This window comes from Mytilus californianus, unplaced genomic scaffold (genome assembly GCF_021869535.1).
Source record: "Mytilus californianus isolate M0D057914Y unplaced genomic scaffold, xbMytCali1.0.p SCAF_1, whole genome shotgun sequence".
In the NCBI taxonomy this organism is placed as follows: domain Eukaryota; kingdom Metazoa; phylum Mollusca; class Bivalvia; order Mytilida; family Mytilidae; genus Mytilus; species Mytilus californianus.
Window position 1 is genome coordinate 141,689,988 of NW_026262581.1, and position 14,167 is coordinate 141,704,154.

Below are 14,167 nucleotides of genomic sequence, written 5' to 3' on the forward strand. Positions count from 1 at the left end.
GGCAACAGTAGTTTACTGATGTTCAAATCTCGTGGATCGATTCAGAAGAGACAAATCAAGGTAACAAACAAAAGTTGAGAGAATCGAATGAACACCAAGAGAAACAAAAACCGAGGGAATCGAATGAATACCGAAAGCAGCGAGACCGGATGTGTTCACAGGATAAGCATCTTCTCATATTCACGCATCACCCGCCATACGAATTCACACAGTTAAAATGTCACAATCGGTAAAATTATGGATCAGACGACTATACTTGAATACAAAAATATTAGACCGCAAAAACATGTCGGTAGTGAGTTAAGAGACCGACACATTGTATCGGTCAACCAATTGGTATTGGTGACCATAACACTTGTTTCGATTATTATAAAAATAAGGAGATGTGGTATGATTGCCAATGAGACAACTATCCACCAAAGTTCAAATGAAGTGGATGTAAGCAATTATAGGCAACCGTACGGCCTTCAACAATGAGAAAAACCCATACCGTATGGTCGGCTATAAAAGGCCCCGACATGAAAAATATGAAACAATTCAATTGAGAAAACTAACGGCCTAATTTATAACAAGACAGTTTACGAAAAACAAATATGACCGACATGAACCAACGACAACCACTGAACTACAGGCTCCTGACTTGGGACAGGAACATAAAGAATGTGGCGGGGTTAAACATGTTTGTGAGCGTTCAACCCTCCTCCTAACCTGGGACAGTGGTGTAACAGAACAACATAAGAACAAACTATAAAAATCAGTTGAAAAAAACTCATCAGATGGATACAAATAGAAATATATTTAACAAAAACACAAAGTGGACGTGGACGGGTACTTATACATCCCAAAAAAAAAAAAAACACTAAGTACAAATCTGAGAGTACTCGCAGTTACTGACCGCTAGTTCAAAGCCATTAACAACTAATGAAAAAAATCTTGTATCTAAGACTAAAATATCAATCAGTACACATCCAAACTTCCAATAGATTTAGTGTAAAGACTTCATTAACAGTCAGAGAAAAACATGACCTTGTGCAATGCCAAATAATAAGTATCGACAGATTGTAGTACCGTGAAAGTACATATGTGTAATATTTAGTATGGTTTTAATTTACTGATAACAAAATCAATATTTACACTAATAAAAATAATATTCAAAGATTTAATTACAGTGTTGAATAGGTAACTTTTTAGAATAAGTTTATTTGAAGGATTGATAAGTTTACCCGGATCATATCTAAATTTCCTGGCTCGTTTTACAACATCACCGTAAAATTTAGGATGTGCTATTCCGTTTGAAATAATTTGCTACAGGTACAGCCAAACTTGCAAACCAAATCTTTGTATCTATGAAAGAATTTAGTAAAGGTTTTAAGTAATTTGTGGTAACGAAATCCCTGACTTGATAATTTACTAGTAATACATAGATTACGCTCATTAAAATCCAAAACGTCACTATAAAACTCGAGCATAGCGAACGAGTTGAGATATATAAACACCATAAGACGGTGCCAAAGGAACATCACCGTCCAAAAATGGAAAATTAACAATGGGGAAAGAAAAATCATCCCTTTTGTCGTAAATTTTTGTGTAGAGTTTCTGGTGTTATACTGAAATATCTAAATCTAGGAAAGGACAGTTATTGCTGTTGATATGAGATTTGTTTAAAGTAAGTTCCTTTGGGTAAATTTCAGCAGTATAGTTAGATAGTTCTTGATTATTTAACGAAAAAATATCATCAAGATAACGGTAAGTGTTGTTGAATTTATCAATTAAATGGAATTTAGACGGTTCTTTACTGAGTTTGGCCATAAACAGTGATTCATAACAGTAAAGGAACAAGTCTGCTATTAAAGGGGCAGAATTGGTGCCCATAGGAATACCTACAATCCGGCCGTCGATAAACTTCATTGCCGAAACGTACATAAATGTTGTCAAGGAGAACATTTTGTGCTTTAATCGTCTCATCACACCTCCAGTAAGTATATCTATGTCGATTTCAGTCGTTCTTTTTCGTAAATCTGTTGGAACAGTTTTTGTGTAAGGAACACACTCTGTTAATGAATAGATATAGGAAGATGTGGTAAGAGTGCCAATGAGACAACTCTCCATCCAAGTAACAATTTATAAAAGTAAACAATTATAGGTCAAGGTACGGCCTTCAACACGGAGCATTGGCTCACACCGAACAGCAAGGTCCGAATAGTGTAAAAATATACGAGTGTAACGTATTAACTGCTGAGAAATGGGAAGTTGACAATTGGAAAATTGAAATCATCACGTTTATTATATATTCTAGTTTAAAGTCGTCTATCTCTGTCAATATCGAGAAAAAAAATCAAGTGACGAAGCAGACCTTCTACTTTCAGTAGTATCCTTTTTCTCGTGTTCACTGGGATACATAAGATGTATTCACTCATTAGAATGTGGGTTATTGAGTCACAGAACTTCATCAATATATCTGAATGTGAATATAAGAACTTTGCAATATGATTTTTTCGTTTTGTTTTTGAAAAGGTTCTGTATGAATTCTGCTCCATATGAGTACACAAATAAGTCGACCAGAAGTGGTGCACAATTAGTATCCATCGGAATACCGTGAAAAAACTGAAACATCAGTCAACCAAACTCGACAAATATACAAGTCCATTAAAACGGACCAAATCAAACGTTATCAATCAACAGAACGAGTTAAAACAAATGTCATATTTCTGACTTTGTACTGACAAGTTTTGAAGAAAATGGTGGGTTAAACGTAGTTTTATAGCTATCTAAACCTCCCGAAACTTGATGAAGTAAGATTATTCATGACCTAAAACAAGGAATTTGTATCTACGTTTCCACTTTGGTAGAAAAAGCTCTGCTTAATGAGACGATGTAGGCGATCTGTCTGTTGAGTATGGGGAATAGTTGTGTAAAGCGTAGAAAAATCAAAGTTTTTGATATAAACTGGAAAATTGTAACGATTGTGATTGTAGATTTCGGACTATATTTTTAGAATTTTTTAGAATCCAGATCTAATTGAAACCATTGGTTGAATGTATCGTTAGTAATAAGGATTTTTGTGACGATTAGGCATCCAGTATAAGGGAGATTTTTGTCTTCCTTTTTGGTGTCAATGCTAGAGAAGAGATGGACGGATTGATGATTTTTTTTTGAATTTCCTCTTTCGTGGAAGATGTAAAACAGACAACACTATGACCAAAAGAAAACGACAAACAGAAAACACAGTTGTTAAAAAAATACACAGAGAAATATAGATTGAGCAACACCAATCTTCAACAATATAATTAGGTTTCAACGAAACATCTATGTCGCCTACAGCAGATTATAACTCACACAATACTTCATTGATGAAAATGATCGATTTTTACAAACCTTCAAGTATAAGGTTTATAACTTCACTCCTTATAAAGGAATGGGAGGAGTGGTAAAGTAGGAGTTGTGTCGATCCTTTTACAAGAAAGGAACAAAACATATTGAAAATGTGACCAGTAAATCACTACATCACTTATAGTCAATGACTACATTTGAACAAAGCAGTAAATTAAGAATATATGACTAAGGTGATTACTACGGTGAATAGTAAGTGCATGACTTATAAAATACTCCGCAAGGAGCAGCTTAATACGACCGCAGAGGTCGAACCATGAACAGTTGGGGCAAGTATGGACACATCCAGCTTGATTCAGCTCTGAATTTGGATTGCGATTAAATGTTTGACACAGCATAGGTTTCTGACACAGAAAGAATTTGGTCTTAGAACTTAAAAATTTGAAATTGGACATTTACCTATTATGGTCAAATATCCAAAATATAAATACATGGTTAGATTCAGCATATTAAAGAACCCCAAGAATTCAATTTTTGATGAAATTAAACAAATCTCAATTTTGGACCATTTGGACCTCAATGTGGACCCATTTGATAACGGGCCCAAAATCTAAATACACGGTATATCAAAGAACCCCATATATTAATTTTTTGATGAAACAAAAGACAAACATTAAATTACAGGCTCCTGATTTGGGACTGAAACATACATAATGTGACGGGGCTAAATATGTCTGCGGACACTCAATCCAATCCAATAATCTGCGACAGTGGTGTTACACAACATGAACGAATTGTAAAAAATAGTTGAAGATAACTACGGTGAAAAGTGATTATGTGACTAAGATTTAAGAATGATTATTATGGTGAACAGTGATTACGATACTAACATTTAAGTATGGTTACTTCCACGACTGTGGATGTTACATTTTGTCCGATGTAAAGAGAAAGTTTATGACTAAATTAATATAATAAATACAAGGTGGTCGATGGGGTAAACTTAAAAGAGAGGCGGAAGATACTAAAGGGACATTTAAACTCATAAGTCGAAAACAAACTGACAACGCCATGGCCAAAAACAAAAAGACAAACAACAGTACACAAAACACAACATAGAAAAATACAGACTGAGCAACACAAACCCCAACAAACCCGAAGATAAGTCTAATTCGGTAGGTCGCATTCGGGGAAAAGGAGACGGCATTGTAGTTGGGACATTTTGAACATATCCGTTGTCATCTGTGAAACAGATATTCCATATAGGTCAAACAACTCGTGATGGCGTCCGTAAAATTTACGAAGAGACTTTTCCACTTGGAACCCTTGGTTTAATAGCTTCCTTGAGAGCAGCAACCCTCTATCAAGAAAATCATGATAGGAAATACAAGCCCTGGAATATCATATCAACTGGGAGATATATACTCCGTATACAGGCGCTGCTGGAATGTTGCTACATAGAAATGGAAAGTTCAAAATTGGGCAGCTGAAATCATCTCTTTTTTTCGTAAAGTTTTGTTTTCAACCAACCCTCATTGTTCATTTCTAGATGTAAGTCACTATAAAGCTGCATGGCAGTCAGCTTGAAAAAGTTGAAAGTTATACACACATTGTTATACAGAGAAACTGAGTCAAGTCAAATATGATAGCGGAAAGATTAACTAGAGACTCTAAAGAGCCTGTGTCGCTCACCTTGGTCTACGTGCATATTAAAACAAAGGACACTCTACAACATTATAGACAAGAATAGAATTCATGACGAAATTCTCTGTTTTGGTGATGGTGACTTGTTTGTAGATCTTACTTTACTGAACATTCTTGCTGTTTACAGTTATCTCTATCTATAATGAACTTGGCCCAGTAGTTTCAGAGGAAAAGATTTTTGTAAAAGATTACAAAAATTTGCGAAAAATTGTGAAAAATTGACTTTAAAGGGCAATAAATCCTGAAGGGGTCAATTGACAATTTTGATCATGTTGACTTATTTGTAGTGCTTACTTTGCTGAACATTTTTGCTGTTTATCTCTATCTATTATAATATTCAAGATAATAACCAAAAACTGCAAAATTTCTTTAAAATTACCAATTCAGAGGCAGCATCCCAACAACAGGTTGTCTGATGCGTGTGAAAATTTCAGGGCAGATAGATCTTGACCTGATGAACATTTTTACCGCATGTCAGATTTGCTCTAAATGCTTTAGTTTCAGAGATATAAGCCAAACTGCATTTTACCCCTCCCCCATGTTCTATTTTTAGCCATGGCGGCCATCTTGGTTGATGGGCGGGGTCATCGGATACATTTTTAAACTAGATACCCTAAGGATGATTTAGGCCAAGTTTGGTTTAATTTGGCCCAGTAGTTTCAGAGGAGAAGATTTTTGTAAAAGATTACAAAAATTTACGAAAAATTGACTTTAAAGGGCAATAACTCCTTATTGGTCAATTGACAATTTTGGTCATGTTGACTTATTTGTAGATCTTACTTTGCTGAACAATTTTGCTGTTTACAGTTTATCTCCATCTATTATAATATTCAAGATAATAACAAAAAACTGCAAAATTTTCTTAAAATTACCAATTCAGAGGCAGCAACCCAACAACAGGTTGTCTGATGCGTGAGAAAATTTCAGGGCAGATAGATAATGACCTGATGAACATTTTTACCGCATTTCAGATTTTACGCCCATGTTCTATTTTTAGCCATGGCGGCCATCTTGGTTGATTGGCGGGGTCATCGGATACATTTTTTAAACTAGATACCCTTACGATGATTTAGGCCAAGTTTGGTTTTATTTGGCCCATTAGTTTCAGAGGAGAAGATTTTTGTAAAAGTTAACGGACGACGACGACGACAGACGACGGACGCCAAGTGATGAGAAAAGCTTACTTGGCCCTTTTGGGCCAGGTGAGCTAAAAATGGCATGGAGAACATTGGTAATTATAATGGGATAAATTTCAAGGTTAGCATCAAGTTATAAAATACATATTTTATGCCAAGGTTAATTTTTGGACTTGAATCAGTAGTACTAAAGAAAAAGGATCAAGAAGAGCTAAATCAATATTACAAGAAAGTTCTAAAGTATATACAAAATCTTCCAGACGGAACAGCAGATTCAGCAGTATACATTCTCTCTGGACAGTTACCATTTGAGTCTAAAATAATAACAAATATTGATCAGACTCGGCAGTATCATGTGATATGATGTATTGAGAAGGAAATTTGCATTCGTCAGATACCTGTTTAAGATTACACTTCGAATAATTGATTTAACTATGCAAAGAAATTACTAGACCAGTATGATCTTACATTCATATTACTCTTATAGATTATATGCCATCTCCAACTGTATGGAACAACATGGTAAATCAGAAAATAAATGGCCACTGGAAGAAATTAGTAGAAAAAGGTGCAGTAAATAAAATAAATCGTTTGGTATATTTAAATCGCTCTGTGACGTCTGGTACACCTCATAATATCTGGATACCTGCATGTTAAGAAACCGTGTCAATAAAGAAGGTATTTATAAGAGCTAGAATTGCTACTGGAGTATATGTCATACAGAAGGATAGGTCCAAATTCTTTTGAAACAGAAACCAATTTGTCCGTTGTGTAACGACGGCGAAGAAGATATTGAACATTTTATATTAAGTGTAGGACATTAGAAAATACTAAGTAACATTTTATAAATAGCCTCGAAAATTTGGAGAAACAAATGGACAGTTATCTATTAAATCATATAAAGTGTAGTAAACTATTTTTTCAGTTGATACTAGACATTTCGCATCCGTCTTTGCCAATGGTACTACAAGCCAGTGAGAAATCTCAGCAGATAGAAGTGATATCCAGAGGATTGTGTTTTGCCTTACACCGAGAAAGATGTTCCAGGCTTGATATACATGTTGGGTGAGACTGGGGCTAGTCTAAGGGCTTGGTGCGCTTGAAGTCCATTTTACCTTTTAGTAACAAGTTGATAAATTTTTAAGGTTTAAATTGATTAACGTCCGGTCTGTGTTTATGTTCTTTGTATCGATCTGATGAGTTAAAGCCTTTTTCAACTGATTTTTATAGTTTGTTCTTATGTTGTGCTGTTATACCACTGTCCCAGGTTAGGGGAGGGATGAGCGCTCGCAAACATGTTTAATCCCGCCACATTCTTTATGTGCCTGTCCTAAGTGGGTAGCCTGTGGTTCAGTGGTTGTCGTTGGTTCATGTCTGTCATATTTGTTTTGCGTTAATTGTTTTGTTATAAATTAGGCCGTTAGTTTTCTCAATTGAATTGTTTCATAATTTCATGTCGGAGCCTTTTATAGCCGACTATACAGTATGGGTTTTTTTTCTCATTGTTGAAGGCCGTACGGTTGCCTACAATTGCTTACATCCACTTTATGTGAACTTTGGTGGATAGTTGTCTCATTGGCAATCATACCTCATCTCCTTATTTTCATATTAAGTAGATAAATCCTGTGGCATTTAATTAAGATAATCTCATAAATCCTAAATAGATTAATTTTCAGGATAATTTTTAATCTTAAGAAAATGTATCTTATATTGATTGGATGTTACACATATGACATTTTATAGTGAAGGCTAACAGGACAGTTGTTAGAACAGTTTGTTTACATCACATGAGAAATAGACTTTTTAACTGTGAGCTACGTGATTTGAAAAGAGGGACTTGTAAAACCAATAGTAGACTTTTAAATTAAAGGGAAATCACACTATTTATACTACTAATAATAATTCATTGAATTTTGCATGTAGACAGATCATACTTATTAAGATATTTTAGGCAAAAAAAAATTGGGGTCACCGATGTTGTTTTCGAGATATGACGTCATCAAAACTTTAAGAATCGCGTTATAACGAAATATAGAAATAGCGCTCTAAATTGCTAAAAAAAGACAAACTTATTGAAAAACGATGTTTAACTGGAATAACAAAAACAGTCAAATGTAACTTGTACCTTATGAACATTTATTTGTCTCGGTTTCCTTATTTTTGAAGGCCTTTGAACATTTCCCGCCATTTTTAATTGCTATTTATAATAGATTTTTCTTGAAATAAAAAAAAAAATTACTAATGTTTTTCCCTTCAAACTTCTGCATAAGTTGCAGCTTCAGGGAAGATTTTAAAAGCATAAATAAAAAAGGGGGGTCACCGATGTTTTAAATCCGCTAAAACGGAAATAATCTTATTATTGAATTTTGGCGGGAACTATAACCTTTTCTGTTAACGTTATAGAACGACGTTGCTGGCATAACAGCATTTCTTGCAACGCTTGGGTTGAATTAAACCTTTTCACTACAAAATATAATATCATTTTGGAACATTTTTTAAGGTATTTTGATTATTCATTGATATTTTTATCAATATATCGAATCGTTAAACATAGATACAATAACAGTTTATTATAAAGTAATTGTCAAAGTTGAAGTCATCTCATTTTTTTAATTGCATTTGTTTTATGGGGAAAACGAATGTTTGCCTCATGCCGTATTATAGAAATAATGTTTGGCTTCCAGATAAAGAGTCTTCTACCTCGGAAGACTGAGGGTATCCGGGCTGAAAAGTATCACGTTCCTTTTAGACTGCAGGCAGAATAATTTCGTTACTATAATTTCACTAGCCTGTCCATTCGCACCGGGAAGATAAAACCTGAAATGCCGTGTTAAAAATGCCACAAACTCAGCACGTTAAAAGAAACCTATTTTCGGTAGGAATTTAAAATTGGTTAACATTTCCGTAATTACACAACGCTTCATAATTTATTCGAACTGTGGAAACCAAATTTTTTTCTTAGTTCTATTATCCCGCACCCATTTTTCATACATCGTTTCATGTTCATTGTACATAATATGTTCAATGTTCATCGCCTGTGTATTAAAACTTTATGTATTACGTATATTTTATTACCGTTCGATTAATCGTTCAACTTTGGTATGTTATGAGAAATACAATGCATCTGATAATTTAGAGTTAATTGACAATAAAATACACATCGCCATATTGATATCAGGAACATATAATGTTCCCAATTGATATGTAATAAAAAAATCTTTTAACTTGTAATAAACGGATCTAGTTTTTTTTTTCTTGTTCTGCTACATCTATCCGTGTTTCTGTGGACATGTTGATATATTTTATCTAACTCTAGTTTTTTTGTCGAGCCTTCGACTTTAGTCGAAAAAGCGACACATAGCAATCCTACATTCCGTCGTCGGCGTCGTCGTCGTCGGCGGCGGCGGTGGCGTCCACAAATATTTACTCTGTGGTTAAAGTTTTTGAAGTTTTAATAGCTTTCTTAAACTATCCTGGATTTGTACCAAAGTTGGTCAGAAGTTTGTTTATGATCATAAGATAGTATCCAGAAGTAAATTTTGTAAAAAATAAATCTATTTTTTCCGTATTTTACTTATAAATTGACTTAGTTTTTCTGCCAGGAAACAATACATTCACTCTGTGGTTAAAGTTTTTAAGATTTTAATAACTTTCTTAAACTATCCTGGATATGTACCAAACTTGGACAGAAGCTTGTTTATGATCAAAAGCTTGTATCTCGAAGGAAATTTTGTCAAAATTTTGTACCTTTTTATCCGCATTTTACTTATAAATGGACTTAGTTTTTCTTCCAGGTAACATTACATACAGTATGCAGTTAAAGTTTTTAAAACATTTAATAGATCCATACACTATCCTAGATGTATACCAAACTTGGACAGAAGCTTCTTACAATCAAAAGATAGTATCGAAAAGAATATTTTTATTGATTTTTTCCTCATTTTTGTTGAGCCTGCGATTAACAGCGAAAGTAGGCGAGACACTGGGTTCCGTGGAACCTTTACGAATTTTTTTATCAGATGACAAATGAGAGTGTGGATAACCTTTGAGGTAGAATAAGAGTTCCAGTTCCAGCTAAATTTTGAGTTAAAGTTCCAGTTTTATTTTTAGTTCGAATGTTAATTCGAGTAAGAGTTCTAGTTAAAGCTCGAGTTCCACTTAGAAACTTCCGAGTTATACTGTAAGATAGAATAAATTCTGGTAAGAGTTAAAATTTTGAGATCCGATGAAATTAAAAGAAAGATTACAGTTTCTATTTTCTGTTGGTGCACCTCTCTTTCTTGAATTGTATATTCTTTTATCACATTTATGTTTCAGTATGGTATAGCCTATACTAGTATACTTTTTTTTTGCCAAAACTGATTAATAATAGGTAATTTGAAAATAACTGATTGATTGTGTGTGCCACTTTCAGCACTCTGCTATATCATGTTGGCCATTTATTTTTAAAGAACCAAGGTATCAAGAGTAAATCAGCTACCTTTGTATTAAACAAATGGTTGTCCTTTACAGTCATGATCGGAATCTGACTATCTCCCTATATCACTTTTTGTTGACATAGCAAGTGATCACATTGAGTGATCTGAACACGAACCTACATCTGAACTACTAGTTTTTGTTTTGTTTTTGTTTTCGTTTTTTTCTTGATTTTTGCAAAACTTTCAGTGGCAAATATTACATGAATATCAGCACAAAATTTTTTTCTATAGATGAATACTCTTTCACAAGACGGACCTTAATGTGATGGTTACAGTTTAGCACTCTGAAAGACATGTTACTCTACATAAATACATGTGTGTGTGTTAAATATTTCTCTTGTTGGAGACTTGTAAAGCCAAATATACAGTGTGGATTTTTTGTTGTTGTTGTAGGCAGTACGGTCATCAATAGTACAAAAATAACTAGGCATAGTGTTTGATATTCCCAGATTGCTCTGACGTCCAGAGGCCTTATTTTTTAACTTGCTGGTCGTACAGTTCGCTACAATTGACAGTTTGAAGAAATACTACAAAATATGATTTTTGTTGTGCCCAAATTATGTAAGCCTGTACAAAGCATTAAAAGAAGATTGAGTATAATGTACTATATAATACGGTGCTAAATTTTCTTTGATTTCAACAGCCAGCAACCGATGTAAAACCCAAAAAAGAGAGAGAGAGAGAGAGAGAGAGAGAGAGGCGTTTGACACCAAAGGAACATCGAAACTCATTGTTCTTATTTACATCCCTCTGTTAGACAGAAAACTACAAATTCCGGAAGCTGTACGCTTACATGCTGTTACTCTTGGTATATTGTTATTTTTTTCCAGTATATTCCCACATACAACATCGCGACGATACGCTGCCAACAGTTGGGTTACACTAATGACAGGACAATTGCCCATATTGACCGGATGAGATATAAATAGTCAGAACTTTTTTGTTATTTGATAGATTATTTTAATATTTGAAGACCTTAGAAATATTAGACTATATTTTATGAAAATCTAACAAAAAAAGTTGACAGGACGGATTTCACACTCACTGATGTACGCTTTACACATATTGAACTGATCGACAAAAAGTGTTACTAGTAATATCTCTTTTGTTTTAAAATATTTTTTCATACAACTAAGAAATCTGCGAGATTAATAGTTATCTTATATGAAAATTTAAACTTTATAGTAAAACAAAATGTTTTTCTTAAAAAAAAAGTTGACCGGACGGATTTCACATCCGTTGATGTACGCTTTGATTATACTGAAATGATCGACAAAAAGTGTTATAAATATCTCTTTTGTTTTTAAATATTTTTTTTCTTCGTGAAACTAAGAAATCTTCGAGATCAATAAATATGTTAATATATGAAAATATATACTTTATAGTAAATAAAAAAAGTTTTTCTACAAAAAAAAGTTGAGCTGACGGATTTCGCTACAAAAAATAAAGACCAGATCAACAAAAAATGTTGATATTTCTCATATCTAAAAATATTTTTCGGTGAAATTAATAAACCTTTAAGAAAGGGTTGCTCACCTGACTCTACTTTGGTTTGTAAAGATAGATAAAAATCATAACAGATACCCAAATAATGATTGAGGCTAAATTTTGATTAATATTGGTCCCGTTATTTAATAAAATATCCTGGTGGCCATCTTGAACAGTAAATCGGCAACAAAGTAGCAACACTTGGTCAGCACTTCATAAGGAACATTCATGCCATGTTTGGTTTCATTCCATTCAGTGGTACTCTAAAAGAAGACATTTGTATGTATTTCCAATAGGGTCCTATGTTAAACTAAGCCCCCCCCCCCTAGCGGCCATCTTGGATGATGGATCGACTGCAAAGTAACAACACTTGGTCTGCAGCTCATAAGGAACATTCATGCCATGTTTGGTTCAATTCCATTCAGTGGTTCTCTAAAAGAAGACAATTGTATGTATTTCCCATAGGGTTCTATGTTAAACTAAGCCCCCCGCTGTCGGCCATCTTGGATGATGGATCGGCTGCAAAGTAACAACACTTGGTCAACATCTCATAAGGAACATTCATGCCATGTTTGGTTCCATTCCATTTATTGGTTCTCTAAAAGAAGACATTTTTATGTATTTCCCAAAGGGTCCTATGTAAAACTAAGTCCCCTGCTGGCGGCCATCTTGGATGATGGATCGGCTACAAAGTAACAACACTTGGTCAGCATCTCATAAGGAAGATTCATGCCATGTTTGGTTTCATTCCATTCAGTGGTTCTCTAAAAGAAGACATTTGTATGTATTTCCCATAGGTCCTTTGTTAAACTAAGTCCCCTGCTGTCGGCCATCTTGGATGATGGACCTACTGCAAAGTAACAACACTTGGTCAGCACCTCATAAGGAACATTCATGCCATGTTTGGTTTTATTCCATTCATTGGTTCTCTAAAAGAAGACATTTGTATGTATTTCCCATAGGGTCCTATGTTAAACTAAGTCCCCCGCTGGCGGCCATCTTGGATGATGGATCGGCTACAAAGTAACAACACTTGGTCAGAACCTCATAAGGAACATTCATGCCATGTTTGGTTTCGTTCCATTCAGTGGTTCTCTAAAAGAAGACATTTGTATGTATTTCCCATAGGGTCCTATGTTAAACTAAGTCCCCCGCTGGCGGCCATCTTGGATGATGGACCGACTGCAAAGTAACAACACTTGGTCAGCATCTCATAAGGAACATTCATGCCATGTTTGGTTCCATTCCATTCAGTGGTTCTCTAAAAGAAGACATTTTTATGTATTTCCCATAGGGTCCTATGTTAAACTAAGTCCCCCGCTGGCGGCCATCTTGGATGATGGATCGGCTACAAAGTAACAACACTTGGTCAGCACCTCATAAGGAACATTCATGCCATGTTTGGTTCCATTCCATTCAGTGGTTCTCTAAAAGAAGACATTTGTATGTATTTCCCATAGGGTCCTATGTTAAACTAAGTTCCCAGATTGCAGCCATCTTGGATGATGGATCGGCTACAAAGTAACAACACATGGTCAGCACCTCATAAGGAACATTCATGCCATGTTTGGTTTTATTCCATTCAGTGGTTCTATAAAAGAAGTCATTTGTATGCATTTCCCATAGGGTCCTATGTTAAACTAAGTCCCCCGCTGGCGGCCATCTTGGATGATGGATCGGCTACAAAGTAACAACACTTGGTCAGCGCCTCATAAGGAACATTCATGCCATGTTTGGTTTCATTCCATTCAGTGGTTCTCTAGAAGAAGTTCAAAATGTAAAAAGTTAACGCCGACGACGGACGACGCCGGACGACGGACGCCAAGTGATGAGAAAAGCTCACTTGGCCCTTCGGGCCAGGTGAGCTAATAATAATAATAATAATAATAATATCTTTTTTTTAAAGAGAGTTACTCATTTGAATTAAACCCAATCGTAAGGTAATTCATATCAAGACCATATCAAGACCACTTTTGGCTATTTTTTTGCCATACATTTTGTCCGTTTCGAGTAGCATTTTCATTTTTTGCACTT